Below are 15492 nucleotides of genomic sequence, written 5' to 3' on the forward strand. Positions count from 1 at the left end.
GGCTCTTTTACCTATTTACATGCCCATCTCTTCCAGGGTCTTTGGTAGCTTTTGCTGTGAGAGGGCTATATGCATGGATACACAGATATGCATGTACTCAAGACCAAGGTGGAAGGGAAGATAAAACTGTATTTTTCTTGTTATTCATATGAAACTTTTTAAATGAAGTAAAAATATGCACGAAAAGGAAGTGTTGTCTATATTTCTGCCAGCAGCAGCAGGGCTTTTGATTAAATCAGGTTTCATTGTACATGTGTGGCATAGACGCTGTAGAATTAACACTGCAGTAGTTTTCTTGTTTGAAGTTACTGTTCACTGAGGCATCACCGTTTCTTTATCTTCACAAAGATAACTGTTTCTCATCACTAAGCCTCCTGATGGCATTATGATCTGAACACTTTAGATGTATACAAAGGGCTGTGGGTTTTTTTCTGTCCTCAGTAAGATTATAGATTATGAGTAGATTATAAGGATCACACACGTTTCTATGGATCTAATCCAAGCGTAATTGGTGGATGTCACTTGATTAAGGGCTGGGTGCACATCGAAACAGGCTGGCAACTTCCCTGTAAAAAATTTGTTGAAGTTGTGTTGTCTGTAAACTTTGATTTGAAATTGTAGAATTGCTAGATTTGAGCCAGCCAAATAACCCTGTATTTGGAGCAGAAAATCTGCTAGACTACCTGCCTTTTTTTGAGGTGGGAGCATGGTAGAAGACAGAGGTAGTGTCTACAGCCATTGAAACTGCCTCCTTCAATGTTTTTTGACCATACAAGCTAGTAAAGTTTAACTGTGACCTTATTTAAGCTTATTCCAAAAGTGAAGTCATTTCTGGCATGCAAAGCAAGTCGTTGAAGCTTTAAAATCATGGCTCTATAAACTGTGTTCTTCTGCATTACAAATAAACTATTAGTAAGCACCATTTAAGACATGAATTTGGGCTGTTTTGCTTCAACCCGTATGTACAGTTCAGAAGGTCAGGCATTACCGCAGTGTCTCTCCTGTTATTTTAGGGCTCTCATGTTATGGTTGGCCCTGATCACTTGGCATTTGGTTTCAGTTAGTTTTTCCATGGGTTTGGTTTTTTTAGAATAGACACATAGGAAGAAAAATCCAGCAAGTTGCAAAGTTCACAAAGGCCTGAGGACTGTGATCACTTTTAGATGCTAGCAGTTGAAAGGAGATAAGCATCTCAGCTTAAGGGCTGCGACTGTTTAACCTAAATATAGTGAACTGAAGTTATGGAGAAAGCAAAATTTGTTGTGGGTTGTGGGGTAAGGAGAGGCAAAAGGAAAATAGAGGCAGTTGGTATTGTAGTAGCTGTGGATTGCTTTCCTACTTGTGCCATTTTTTGTTCAGTTGCTCTAAATATAGAGGTAAACATGCGAAAGTGGAGAAACGGTGCTCTTCGTGGCAGTATAGTTCAGTAATTAGCTCAATAAATAATAAGAGTGGAAGAGGGATTTCCTTCAGGTTAAAATGCTGACCCCTTGATCCCCAGCTGTGGCTCATCATTTAAACTGGCGTTTTTCTTGTTGCTGTGGTTTTTACTGTAAGATGTTGTTTTTAACCTCTGTGTGAAGACCTGTGCAGCAAATGTAGGCAGCCTTTGTTTAAAGAATGCCTGGGGGTAAAGTGAAAATTCCAAGGACTATATTTCAAAATGCATGTGGCTGTTTAAATGATCAAATTCTTGTATTAAAAGGAGTGTGTGTATCCTATGTTGCCTCAGGGTTTATAGACTTGCCATCTAATTCATGTGGTAAGATTTTCAAAACTGGGAACTGCTTAATACTGAAGAAAATGTTACTCTCCTTCCTAAGACTGCTTTTGAATATTGAATGAAATACATTAATGCCAGCATGAAAGAGGTGCATTTTCTGTAGCTGTGCAGTGGTAGAGACTGGCTGCTTGTGTATAAATACTAGTAGGCATGAAGGAATGTGTATTTGTGTCTTTTCAGTCATAAAGAAGTTTTAGATACGTGTAAATCCAGAGAATGCACAACTGTGTAAGAAACTGGTGAAGGTGAAATCCTGGAAGATAGAGTTTAGTTAATCTTTTTGGACTCTGCAAACAGTCTGCTGTCAACAGAAATTTGATGCTGGAGCCCTACCAGGACTGTGCCCAGAGGTCAGTGAAAGACAAGAAAACCTAAATAGAAAGTACAGATTAAGCTGGTAAGAAGAATCTACATCTCCCACTATTTTCTACACCTGGAAGAGTGTTTATAGCTCATGCTGATTTATGGCTCATTAGCTAATTTTGACAGGTTTTGGTATAGTCAAATTTCTTCAAACACGTGTGACAGTATCAAGGCTTGGGGTTTGGGTTTGTTTCAAATTTCAGGTCTTTTATGACTCTTATTCTAATCCAAATTAAAACTGTTTCAACACTGCACGATTTTGATAATGTAGGTTTATCATATTCATAGCAATTTGAGTGTATAAAGACTGAGATTTACAATACTAGTAGTGCAGCATCTTTTTGAAGACATCTTATGTCTTCCATCTTTTTTCCCAGCACTTGCATGACCACACAGTTAAACATAACTTCTGTTCCAGAGAAAAGCACAGCAAGGATAAAATAATGTCTACTAAAACACTCCTGGCTTCTCTCATTGCAATATCACACTGAGATTAAAGATAGAAAATTTCATGTTCTTGTGGAATAGAGTGATTTATTCTCAGTTTCTACTGAAAGTAAAAACAGTTGTGAAGTGTTTCCTATCAGTGTTAAGGAACGTGTATATTAGTCTAGGTGTGTACGAGAAAGAGATGGTTAAGGTTACTACTTCTGCTTGCTGTGGAAAGATCACAAATGTCACTGATAGAAGATATGGTCTGTAACACCTGCGTGAAGTTGAGAGGTTCACTGTACTTTGGATGAAGGATCCTGTTAAAATCAACGCTTCTGCTTTTTAAAATCCTCCCATACATTTTCCAGCTGCCCATGCATCTTATGTGCCTGCTCATTCCTTGTATACTCCTCAGCCCTGCCACCCAATGTTTACTCTTTTACTTGTATCACTGGGGAGTCCGTAGACCCTGAATGTTTGTAAGTTGCATAGATCCTCACTTGTTTACTGCACACAGATTGTCAAATCAATATAAGCAACATATGCTAGTATCGCAGTACTATCACAGTATAAAAGTGTAAAATATTAGAAGGATAGTGTCTAACCCCTGTACGTGCAAATCCTTGTGATGTGGAATACTTTGCTTGATGTTAAACCAATTTCTGAGTGAAGTGAATGTGCACAAGTTTCTCTTAATCTTTTGCTGATTTTCTTTAATGTTGTAAAGCATGCTGCTGAGCAATACGAAGTACAGTTTGAATGAGGAATGTTGTCTCAAGACAGTGTTTATTATATATGTTCAAGGAGTGTGACAAGAGACCTGGATCATCTCTTGCTTCTAGCTAACTGGAGTTGGGTGACTACCAGAGGAAATTACTCAGTGAAAATCACAATCATAGTCCAGCAGACAACTGCTGTGGCAGTGGAGAAGTACTGCCATAAACCAAATGCAGCACTGCATAATGAACTGTAGCTGCTTTATCTGAATAATGCTGGCTGACTCTACAGTAATGTGAGGATTCAAACTGGGAACATAAGTATTTCCTTGCGAAGGAAAGTAAGAACCAAGCCTCCAGAAAGAAACAAGAATGTCTTTTAAAGTTATTTTCTATTTCTACCTAGCGTTGCTTAGTTCAACAAGGTTGGCTTACTTGACTGAGGCCCCATTAAAGTGTACTTTACTCGGTGTCACCTAGAGTTTAAGAAGTTCGGGAAGACAGCAGAAATATTTTTGTGTGCTTTCAGCAGGCCTCTGCAGGGCCTCAGCAGTAAGGGAGCTATTGCGTGCAAAGGGCTCGATCTGTTGGATGGAGCCCATTAACCTGGGAGGGGAAAAGGGAGCATTGCAGTTAATGGCAGGAAATCTACTATTTATTATCAGTCAAAACGTAAAAATACGTGTAAATCTCCAGAGAGAACAAGAATGTAAATGTAGCATCGCATTCATTAAAAAGTATCTATGCCCAACTTCTTTCCTGCTTAGCAATATGAAGTACTAAGACCCTCTCTCATGCTTTCTCCCATGTTTTTTGCGAACTTGCATGACTTTCAAGTAATTTTTCCTCTTTCCTTGTGGTTCTTTTTTACTTCAGTAAATCTCCACCAAATATTGGACACAAAAAAGCAGGAGAAAAGAAATACCACAGCCTTCAATTTCTGGAAAAATATCTGTGTATGCAACTAATTTCCTTAAACTGAAGAGCACTCTTATTTACTTAGTGTATATTTGAAGCTGATGAAGTTTCAGTGACTATCGGTCTCTGGAATGAAATATGAGAAATAAAAGCTACTTGAATTCATGGAAGTTATTGAGTCTTAGACTTTGTTAGCTATAGACTGCAGCTAGTTTAAGATTTAGTATGAAGTGTTCTTCAGACATCATCATCCTCTGATGCGTTGCAGAAGTGAGAGTGTTCATCTTGTACAGGAGAGAAAACATTATGGCTAAATATAATTGGCCAGATGATGAATTAGGTCTAAGCTTCTGAATTATTGGGATTTGGTTAGGCCTGCTATGGTATTGGGTAGGAAACAGCACCACAGAGTAAGTATGGCAGCTGCCATGCCAGGCCTTAACAGAGTGCTCTGTGCTAGAAATTGTCATGGGAATGAGGCTGTTGTTTCATTCTTTTTATCTTTTTATGTATCACTGGCTACTGCCAGTCAGAAATCTTCTGACGAGATGAATCCATTTGCTGAACTGGAATTGTTGCCAGGAAAGGTTTAACAATCTAGCTGAGTTTTTTGATATTCCTATTCTGCTATTTCTCTCTCTTTCTCTCTGTTTTTTTTCTTTTAGAAATTCAGCGTTGAAATGCAGCTTTTGCTCAGATAAAGGAGATGAAAATCTGAAGAAAATATTCCAAAAGGGTGGAAAGCAAAACTGTTCTCTCACGCCTATCTGTTCTTCTGCATGTGATTTGTCTGTGGACATCTCCCCTTCCAAATTTTCAGCTCCTTTTATAGTGAGGAAAAATATTTGAATTCTTAAATGCTCACAGGTTAGAGAAACTGTTTCCCTCGGTGCTTCCCCTGTAACTGTGGAGTCCTTGTTTGGGGACTGATAGCACTGGGATGACAGCCAGGATCGACACAATTCAGTGGGGCTCCAGCTGGTAGCAATGCTAACAAAGGAGGTACTCTGAGATGCTTTTGTTTTACTATCATCAATGTCCCATTGTTTGCCAGGATAATTGCCCAGTTAATCCTAACTGGTCGGATAATCATATAAAGCTGATGTCCAGTGTAAACAGGAGACAGTATTCTTTCTTTATCTTTGCCAGGCATTATATTCCCTAAGTTTCTAGCAACCTCACCGGATTGGCCTTCCATTGTTTACTACCAGGCAATTTAGGGTGACAAATTAACATCAGGGACATGGGATCAAATCCTAATCTCCGTTACTATTCAGGTAAAGTTTGTGGTTTTAGGGCCTAATTTTACTAGATCTAAGGATTAGGTCTAATTAGATTGTGTTCTGTATTTGTAGCCACCCAGAGTTGGCACTGCTAACTTTGAAACAAATGCTTTCAGAAGTTCATGCATTAAGAAGCCTTTTTCTCAGCTCTAATAATGTTCTGGCATCTTTTTATACCCACAGTAGAGAGGGCAGTCCCTGAGTAGTAACAGCATTTGCTACATAAAAATCTAATTATTACTTTGGCAAATCCTTTAGAAAGTTACATGCTTTACTTGGCTTAACAACGTTTGTATGCCCATCAGCTAACAAATTACAGTTATGAGAACCAAATCAAATAAGTGTTTTCTAGTACTGAAAAATCGTGTTTACTTTACCTCCTCTTTTTTCCCTTGAGCTTTAGGATCAGGATTTTCTTTGTGTCCCTATGTTCTTCCTAGCCTTGCTTGCTTCCAGGTAATCGTGCTGGAAACACTTCTGGAAATTAGGTTCTGTATAGTAATATTTGAGTACTGGGCCTGTTAGTCTCAGATAGCAGATCCCTGCGTACTCTGATTAAGGTACTTTTAATGGGCACAAGGCCATAGATGCTCTCCTTACTCCAGTTCTCTCACTATGGTTTTTCTGGTGGTAGGTGGAGTTAAGACAATGGTGGAAGTGCCAGAAACATTCCCTACTATAGCCTAGGGGAACTATTTTAATGGGCCTGCTTTTCCCACTTAAGTTAATGAGAAAGGCATGTTACAGAAGGCATGAAGGAAAGGCATTCAAAGAGGAAACTTCCTAAATGACCTGGTATTTTACGAAAGACTTTTTGAGAAATGTATCTGTCTGTCTTCAAACACCCTCTGCTTTTCCTTCCAGATAACATCTTGTCCACAAAGAGAGCACAACTATTTTTACGTTTATTAGATTCAATTTTGGTTAACTATATTATCACCTGTTTTGTCTGGATTTCTAGCTGGAAGGTCAACGTGATGCATGAAACAGTTTCATTTATTTGTTCCTGTAAATCTTCCTGCTACCTTTTAACCATGACAATTTAGATTCCTTGAGTCATTTTACAAAATTTCAAAAGTATGTTCAGGAAAATCAGTGAATCCACTTTCTCTCATGCATCTCTTGGAGGGTTTGGAGAGAGAGCTTTTGAAATTTGTGCCACCAAAATACATTGAGATTGCCTTTTGTCATTTGGCTGTGTTCTAAGTCGCTGTCAAGAAGATGACAGTGTAGACTGCTGTTTGATAACTTTCTGGAATAAGAGGGACTTTGGAAAAAATAAATGTTTTTTTGTGGCTTTTTTTGTTGGTTTTTGGGTTGTTGTTTTTTTTTTTTTGCTTCTGGGAGTCAGGTTTCCCTAGATCTAGCTGCTCTTTCAAAGTCTCTTAAGGCATATAGTTCTAGTTTTCTCTTAGAACCCATGCTGACATTTAAAGCAGCTCTTCTGCAATAAAAGACTTTGGCAAGTTTTCATCAAATCAACTTCACAACTCTACTGAAACTCTGCCTGTAAGGCTGATTTGTATTGGACTGGCTTGGTTCTCTTTTTGTGTTTGGCTTTTCTGAATTGTGACCTTCCCCACACCATAGAAGCTGCATTTCCAAGGAGTGGCAAGAACACGGAAACCCAAGGCATAGGCTGGCCCAAGGGTCCCAGCTGAAGCAGTAAAAGAACTAGGAGTCTTGAAAACTCTCATAGCCACTGAATAGTTCTGAAATAAGGTTTCTTCGAAGTGTATTAGTCTGTAGACCTGCAGGAATGCAGGAGCAAAGCTATGTGTACAGCTTTGTACAGCAAGAGTTTTGTTGTTATTGTGAAATTGTCTTTCTCAGCGTGGATGTACTTTATCAGATTTCAGGGAAATTTTCCCCCTTCCACATTCCCCCTCCCCCCCCCCTCAAAAAAAACCAAAAAAACACACAAGCAGTTTGACCCAATCCAAAATTAAGCCAGTTTTCTTTTCTTCTTTCTTTTTTGTGAACTAGGATTTTTCAGTGAAGTGAAAGTGTTGAATGTTACAGATTTACAGCAATAACTAAGTGGGGAAAACAGATTATTACTTGCACTTAAATTTTTGAAGTAGAATTTGCAATGCTAGCATGCATCTCATTCAGATCTGTGAACAACTGAAATATGTGGAACTCTTTTGTTTTTTATGTTCTATTACTGTAACTTCTGAGAAGAATATGCAGTAAATTAAGGCTATCAGTTTCACAGTATCTGCTGCTGTGAGTTTTCTTGGTGTTCCCTCTTTGCTTTGTCCTTTCTGTTACTGTGCTTGTTCTGAGAAGTAGCGGTGTGCTCTGTACAAGCTCAGCATCAGTCCAAAGACATTAGTGCTGACGATGCTGTATCTGCAAACCTTCCCCAAAATGAATGCAATTGTCATGACATTCTGGGAGAGAACAAACAATTTCTGCTTAGTCAGATCCTAGGCTCTTATTTAGGGCTCCTTGAGGAAAGCAAAGGTATCTGCAATGGGCAGTGAACCAGCAGCTGTGCTGAACAATGTGCTGAGCAATGTCCAGCTCTTTCTGCTGGTACATTAGGTCTAAATTTCCATCTCCTAGTACTGTTCACACCTCCACAGCACAGATACAAACAAGCTTTGCTGTTTTTTTCCCATGGATAGCTTTCAGAGTTGGCCCAGAATTATACCTCCTAGAACATGCGATGGGGAGCCTCATAGTAAAGCTAGGTAGCATTTGACTGTGATTTGCCAGTAGAATAACTGCTCTGTCCTGCTCTGCAAGTGTAGTAGGAATTTTTGTCTGCTGACTGCTGATGGAATTGTTTTCTAGATGCAACCGTGTAATGCTTGTTTTCCGTGCTGATTTTCTTGGGTTCAAGCCTTTAGCTAGAAGTCAGACAACAAATGTATGACAGGAAGGAAGGACCTGTTAGGGCAGTGATGTAATTGCACACAGAAGAGATAGGTTCAAATTCTGGCTCAGCTGCAGGTTTCCGATGTGACCTTGCAAAAACATCCCAGTGCATCAGTTGCCATAGCAAAACAAAGATATGATTTCCTTTCTTACACTGGCTGTCTTACATACAAACTTATGAGGACAAGCTTTATTACTTACAGTGTTACAGAACTGGGACGATTAGCTGCCTCTGTGTTACCACCAATACATAAAAGTGAAACAGGCAGTCTTGTTCTGCAGCAATGGCAGCCCTGCAGTGCTGTCCAGGGAATACTGATCAGAAGCACATGTGGTGTTTGAAAAGCATTTTATCACTCATTACTAATTCCCTAGCTCATCCAGCCTTCCAGTTATCCTCATGTAAAGAAAGAGGCGGTGCCAAAAGCTGAGGAGCAAAGCTGTAGCTTCTTCCCTTCACTTCTTGAGTGGGGCACAAAGAGAAATAGCAGCTGCTCTGCGCGTTGTGGCACTTTATAGCTAAGTTCCCCTTGTGAGTTTTGCCTCTCCAGGGTGGAAATGGAGGAAGCTGGGCCAGTGTGCAGCGTGCTGACCTGCCTCTCTCTGGAGGATCAGCCACACGCTGATCAGCCACAGCATCAGCCGCGTGCAGGGGGTAATCTGCAAGACTGGGTGAGGAATAGGATCAGCTCCCAGTGATATTGCCTCAGTGCTGCTTTGAGCTTCAGCTCTGCATGCCATTCCCCATGAGGTAGGTGTCAGAGTCTGTAATGTTTTCAGCTGCTGCAGGAAGGCATCCTTAAAAATATCATCATGTATTTATCTGGAAAGAGCTTTAAAAACAGCACGTTATGAGCAAGTCTTCTCAGTCATTGGACTCAGATGGTGGAAAATGGACAATGACCCACTAGTCCAGATAAGCAGCTCTAGACTGGTATGGAATGGAAATACCTTGCACTCCAAGGAAACTATGTAGGAATAATTTGGCTTGAGAAAGATGTTTGTGGCGTGTGCCCTGGGAGCTGGGCAAAGGCACCACTGTTGTGCTGCTTACTTCTGTGAAAGACTGCCAGGGTCTCTGAAACTTCTGTGGTACATACTGCAAATCTTGGAGAGATTGCCTGTGGCTAGAGAGCAGAAAGGGAGTAGTTACGTTGGTGTGGTGATGCCTTAGCAAATACATTGCACTGTAAACAAGCCCTAGGTTAGCTGGGCTGGTATCAGACTGCTGTCTCCTAATGGCATGGTAGGATGCTAGCAGAACAGTAATTCACAGGGAGGAGTGCTGTGTACAAAATTACAATGTCTCCATTTTAAGCTCCTGGTATGTTTCTGGAGGTTTTTGTCAGCCAAATATTGGCACAATATTGTTTACCCTAGCTGAAAAGACCACAGCTCGTAGTGATTGTAGGCCATTACGGCAGTAGCAAAAGGGAATGTTTCAGGCACATTCGGGGACTTAAAGAAATATACTGACTAAGGAGGCAACACTTTGATGAGGTTCCAAGAGGAGCATATAAAAGGCCTTTTTGATTAAAATGCAGTTTTAATCAGTTCTAATCTGTTTTAAACAGTTCTGCAGTAAGATGTGTGTTTGGGAGGATGCTTACTGATAAAGTTCTCTTTTGCCCCCTCACCTATGAAATTGTCACATCAGTGACATCCACTTACAACTCATGTCCATTTTCAATCCTTGTTCTCTTTTTTTTTTCTCCTTGTTTCCTGTCCCTTCCTGCTTCACGCTCTATATTCATCACCGCTTTGTTCATTTTTTATTCTCTCTTCCTAAGTGCAGGGGGATTCTTTCCACTCTGGCCATTTGAATCTAGCTGTAAGTGGGTATGCCCACGTAATGGAGGAGCAGTCCGAAGTGTTCGGTGTGCTGTCAGTGTTTGTGTTAATTAGGATTTCTTAAAGGTTGTTGAAGTTCAGTTCACTGCCTGAACATTGGTGACTTATTTATAGTTTCCAATTGGTAAAGTTCACGGAGCTCTATAAAGTCATTTTGTTAAAGCATTTTGCTGAACCACACGGGCTCCACGCCAAACAAACTTGCCACGGTCAGATTCTTTAGATCTTAGAGCTGTGGTTGTCAAAAGTGCCAAAAAAACAAGTGCTCAAGGCCAGACTTTTGAAAGTTTGTTTAGTCATCTAACCATCTCTGAAGTGGGAGTTTGTCCTCAGTTCTTGTTGCAGCACAGTTGAGTTCAGATAGTGAGAGGAATTTGATTTTGTCACCCATCCGTGGGAAGACGCTTTTCAGCTCTGACTGTGTTTTGCTACAGGGTAAAATGTATGGCTTTTTCTTATGAAGAAAGTTATCAGTCAACACTAGATCAGTGGTAATGTTATTAGCTTCAGAACCCCATCCAGTCTTATTTGGAAGAATCTGCTTTATTTTCTATCTGCACATCTGTGTAGCAGCTGCAGTTGCACAGTTCCCAGGGGCTCAGTCTAATTTGTGGAATTACAGGGGTTGTGCCTGGCTATAGAAAAGGTCTATTAGTGTTGCTGATGTTGAAAATTTAAGCCTGATGCATTCCACATGTTTGTTTTGTTTGATTAGACTATTTCTGGGCCCGTGGAAAAAATTAATTTTAAACCACTGTAACTATTGTATTGTCTAATTCCTGATGAAGGATTTCAGGGAGTCACTGTTTCATACCATCTCCTCTGAGATTCTAACAACAGTGTCAGGTGAACTGTGAACTCAGCTGAATTGTCTCTTTTTCACCTTCTCAAGCACACACAGAGATCAATTTCTCCATTCCTGGAAAGTAGCCACTCTCACAGAAATAGCAGTTGATAGAAGAGGTGTGTGCAAAGCACACAAAGAACAGTTTCATCCAAATCAAACCACTAAGATCATTTTGCACAGCGGAGTGAAGTTGACCTGATTTGAATGTGGTCAGAACACTCAGCACAAGACTTCACTACAATATTTACAGGATTCCAACAACAGCCCGTTCCCCATGGCGAAGAGAGACATGAGGCTGTGTTCTTAGACAACAGCAGATCAGCAGTTCTGCAAGTGAAAAGCACTGGAAAAAATAACACTTCAATTTCTGAACCTTTGGACAATGTATCTGTTGTCTGGAACTGACCAGGGCTTCTTGCCAGACTGAAACCTCATAGAGGAAAGTGCCACCTACTGTGCAACCACATCCTGCCGTACATCTCTGCCTTCTGTCTACACACTGCTCATCAGCTCAAACAAAAGATGACAGCTTTGACACTTTCTGTGCTTGAAGGAGCACTGAAGATGAATTACCAAGTGGGAACCATGTTGCCCTTCGGCATGAGCTGGGGGTGTCCTCGTGGAAAATGAACTGGAGGTGGATGTGAGAGGGGTTTAAATATTATTTAGCTGATTTTGGATTTGCTACTGGAAAGAAGTTGTAGCACTTCTTGTCATGCTGACTGTATGAATTCTAATTTGTCAAACTAAGGCAATTATTTCAATTTAGATTTGCTTCTGATTAGTCTGTATTCATCTCAGTTGTTATGAAACATTCACAGTGCCTTCTTTCACTTCTGCTGCAGGGCTGGGTTTGCTGGAAGAAGCCAGATGATGGTTACATGGTAATGCAGTTTGCATCACAGAAGTCCTATCATACTGGAAAATATAGTCATGGAGACATTTGGCAGAGCACAGAAATGCGACTGAGGCAGACTTCAGGAGGTACTGTGAGAGCTCACTGGAAAGTAATCCAAAGGAAAGATTTTAACACGTACAAGTATTCTGAGTGGTAATATCTCTGCAGGAAGAATCTCAATATTTTATTTGTTCTTCCTTCCTTTACTTGAATAGCTAAAAGAATATATCCTATTTATCCCAGAATCAGTCTTAAAGCTGCCAAACTGCTATCTTTGGAGATAGGTTTTTGAACTGAAAATTTGTAAGGAGGAGGCCATCTCAAGAGAATGGTTGTTTTGGTCCTTGTGTTCCACAGTTGAGATGGATTACACAAGATACAAGCGCATCATAGCCACCCTTATCATCTAGATTCTCCTGAAACAATTGAACAAACTCCAGTGCAGCCAAGAATTTGCCCTCACTTGAGGTCTTGAAGCCCTCTTGCTCTTTCTGTCCTTTGTATATGGCCTCGCTTTCTCCCTCACCCTAAATTCCCCAGTCTATGCTTATCGGCTTACTACATCCATCCCAAAAATGCAGCCATTCCTGTTCAGCAGCTTGCAGCAGTGTTACATAAACAAATTAAGAGAAACGTGGGAATAGAGTATCAAATATCATAGGTGACTTTAGAACTTTTTTTTAAAGCATATTTTGACATTTCAAATTGCAACATACTGTCTTTGCATGTACTCTTTCTTCAAACCCGTGGTTTTGTTTTGGACAAACAGATAGTGCTGTAAGAATTGTTTGAGTGCTTGCAAATACATGTTGGGAGGTGCAGCTTGAAGCTTATCACAACAGAAGCAAGCACACACAATGGTTTCAAACGTCTTTCACCTATAGTTAAGAGTGATTTTGTCATTGATTTAAGTAACAAAAATATTGAGGCCAGTGAAATGAAGATGACTAATCACATTTTCCTGTTCTTTGTTTACCTTTCATTCATTATCTCATTATCTATTCTTTAACTATCATCTCGCTATTTAATATTCCTTTAGCTAAATATGTGCAAACAAAGTATATTTTTGGATGCTGGATAACTGTCTGTTTGCTCTGACAACTTAGATAGTTTGCCTTTCAGAGAGGCTGCCATGATATTGTGCAAAGTCTTCTCATTTGCTGCACCATTCTGGTTACCTCTTCAGACATGTTCTCTGCTCCAGCTTTCACATCTGAATTTCTGTGTAATGTCCAAATTAAGTTAACTCCGTCGCTCTGTGGAGGACTTCAAGCTGAAAGGAAAAGATTAATGGTCATTTAGTAACCTGTGGAGAAGACACTACTTTAGTTGTCTTCATTGTTTAACATTAGCTGATATATGTGCAACAGAAAAAATGAAGTAACGGGAACAAACTCAACCGAATCAGGTGATGTTTGGAAATTCAGATGTGTTTTTGGTTTAGTGAAAGCCTGAAAAAGCTAACAGATGTATGGGAAACATGAAAATGTGTGGGCTAAAGCAAAGTGAGACTCCATTACTCAGCTTTACTAAAATACATTGGTAGAACATGAAGCCCTACTTTTGTGGTCTGAAAAACAAATGAACTTTGGATATCTCAGTTCATGTCTGTAAGCATAGGTACTTGAAGGAAGTGAGGCTATGCCAGTATGTCTCAGTTAAAGTCTGTCCCCCTGTACCTGTCTAGGTCAAATTCAGGTTTCTGAAAAGCTGTGCTTTTCAACGAATAGACCCTTGTTGCCATTCACTAGAATGAATCCAATTGTTAATGCAGTGTAAATTTTTGTCAATTATTGTGTTGCTAGTAAAATTGCTTGGCTTTTACCCTCCCCTGTTGTCTTTATCTTTTCTTTTTTCCTTGTCGACAGCCAACTAAAGAAGTGGAAGGCTTCTGTTAAGCTGGTACTCCTGCAGAACTCAGCTTCTGGAATGGACTGTTGCAAACCTTGAAAGGCTGAAAGTGGATACTCTTTTGTGAGAGTCGCATTGTGCCAGCCCTCCAACTCTGCACGTTTGTGAAATGGTTGGTTATGAAAAGTACCGTCACTCTTAGGCATACAGCATAAATAAAAGGAAAGGAAAGGTTGCTGCTTGGTTTTCTGCCAAGTTTGTTTCCATTAAGAAGTACTAGAATCTGAATTTCTGCATTTTCTGTTGTTGCTATTGGTTTTTTTTAAATTGTTTTATATTTATTTTTTGAGCACGTAACTGTAGGACGATCCATAAAATTTCACTGTGTGAAAAACTGCTCAGGGAATTCTAACACACTCTACCAGATCACTGCATCAGCGTGCCAGGGAATGAATGGAGAATGTTTACATTTAAGGTAAACACTGATGACATTAGGAAATATTACTTAAAAAACTAGGCACATTGTTTTAGCTTCGTGTCCTCTTGAGCTGAAAGTAGTTGAAGAAATTAGAATGTTATTACTGAATGGAGGAATATAGTATTCTGGGGTGGAAACTGACATGCATTTAATTTGTTTTAATACTGGATGAAGAGATTGCTTCTTTTAGTGACTGCTAAGTTCAGATGTGGAGTTCAGTTTTTATATAAGTGGGCTCCAGAAAAATGCTAATAGTTTGAAAGAAACATAGGCAGAAGAAATACATTTTGTTTAGCAGCACAGAAGGGTCACCCTTTTGTGAATGCAAAGATGAGTCTGAATGAAAGGGAAAGGGGTAGATGATTTTAGCAGAAGATCCTCCAGCTCTCCACTGTGTGTGGCCTAAAACAGTCCCTGTCATTGGGAAGCAGGGGGCTCACAAAAGCCCTCAGACTTTATCTCCAAGTTGTCCCTGAGAGATTTTGTCTTCACCAGGTATGTGAAGAGCCCTGGGTTCGTTCCTGAAAATAGCAACCTCTCGATCAGTGCACATGATGTGTTTGCAAATTGCTATGAAACCATCAAACATTTGCTGGGATAAGTATGCAAACGTCCGTGGCAAATCCCCATAATTGCTGGAACTTTCCTTCTCCTGTAATTCATAGCAATTCTTGAAAGATTCCCAGATTTTCCTACGTTGCTATTTTTATTTTGAATGGGAAAAGTGGAAAGTGTTTATGAACGGTACCAGATGTAGACACCTTTTGTGTAAAATTACTCTCTGCTCTTCTAATAGCGCACAGAGATGACTTCATGCTGTACATTGGCATCATTGTATGGTCTGCATTCACAAGCATGTTGTGAAATTGATTCGAAACCAAATGCTGGTATTTAATATGCAAGAAAATACCATGTTTAGCTGCCTACAGACTGCATTTTTAAAATAATGATTGCCATGCCATGCCAGCCATGTTCACTTCCAAAAGTCAAGATGAGTTGCAAATTTTCCTAAGCCTATTTTTTCCTAAGCCTATTCCTAAGCAGTTCTTGGCTCTTCAAGAAGTAGCATTACAAAGGAATTCAAGTAGCTCGTTATAAAGATCAGTTTGGCAAATCAAATAAAATGTTTTATCTGTTTAATTTAATTTTGAGTAATTTTCAAGATGTTTGGGAAGCCAGCGGTAAC

General features: G+C 39.8%; 1 protein-coding gene across 7 annotated transcripts in view; it reads left to right on the forward strand.

Annotated features, from left to right (window-relative positions):
* The window catches only part of CCDC34 (coiled-coil domain containing 34), a 69493-nt gene that overhangs the window by 31187 nt on the left and 22814 nt on the right, over positions 1–15492 (forward strand). For 6 of the 7 annotated variants that reach the window (XR_006171767.1, XR_006171771.1, XR_006171770.1 and 3 more), the window contains 2 exons: positions 11925–12063; positions 13846–14000. The gene's annotated coding sequence lies outside the window, so the exon portion shown is untranslated. Of the gene's footprint in view, positions 1–11924; positions 12064–13845; positions 14304–15492 lie in introns of all 7 variants that reach the window. The other variant, XR_006171768.1, reaches the window with a different exon arrangement.

This window comes from Centrocercus urophasianus, unplaced genomic scaffold (genome assembly GCF_019232065.1).
Source record: "Centrocercus urophasianus isolate 14NV4802_14NV808 unplaced genomic scaffold, USGS_Curo_1.0 seq_7, whole genome shotgun sequence".
Classification (NCBI taxonomy): Eukaryota; Metazoa; Chordata; class Aves; order Galliformes; family Phasianidae; genus Centrocercus; species Centrocercus urophasianus.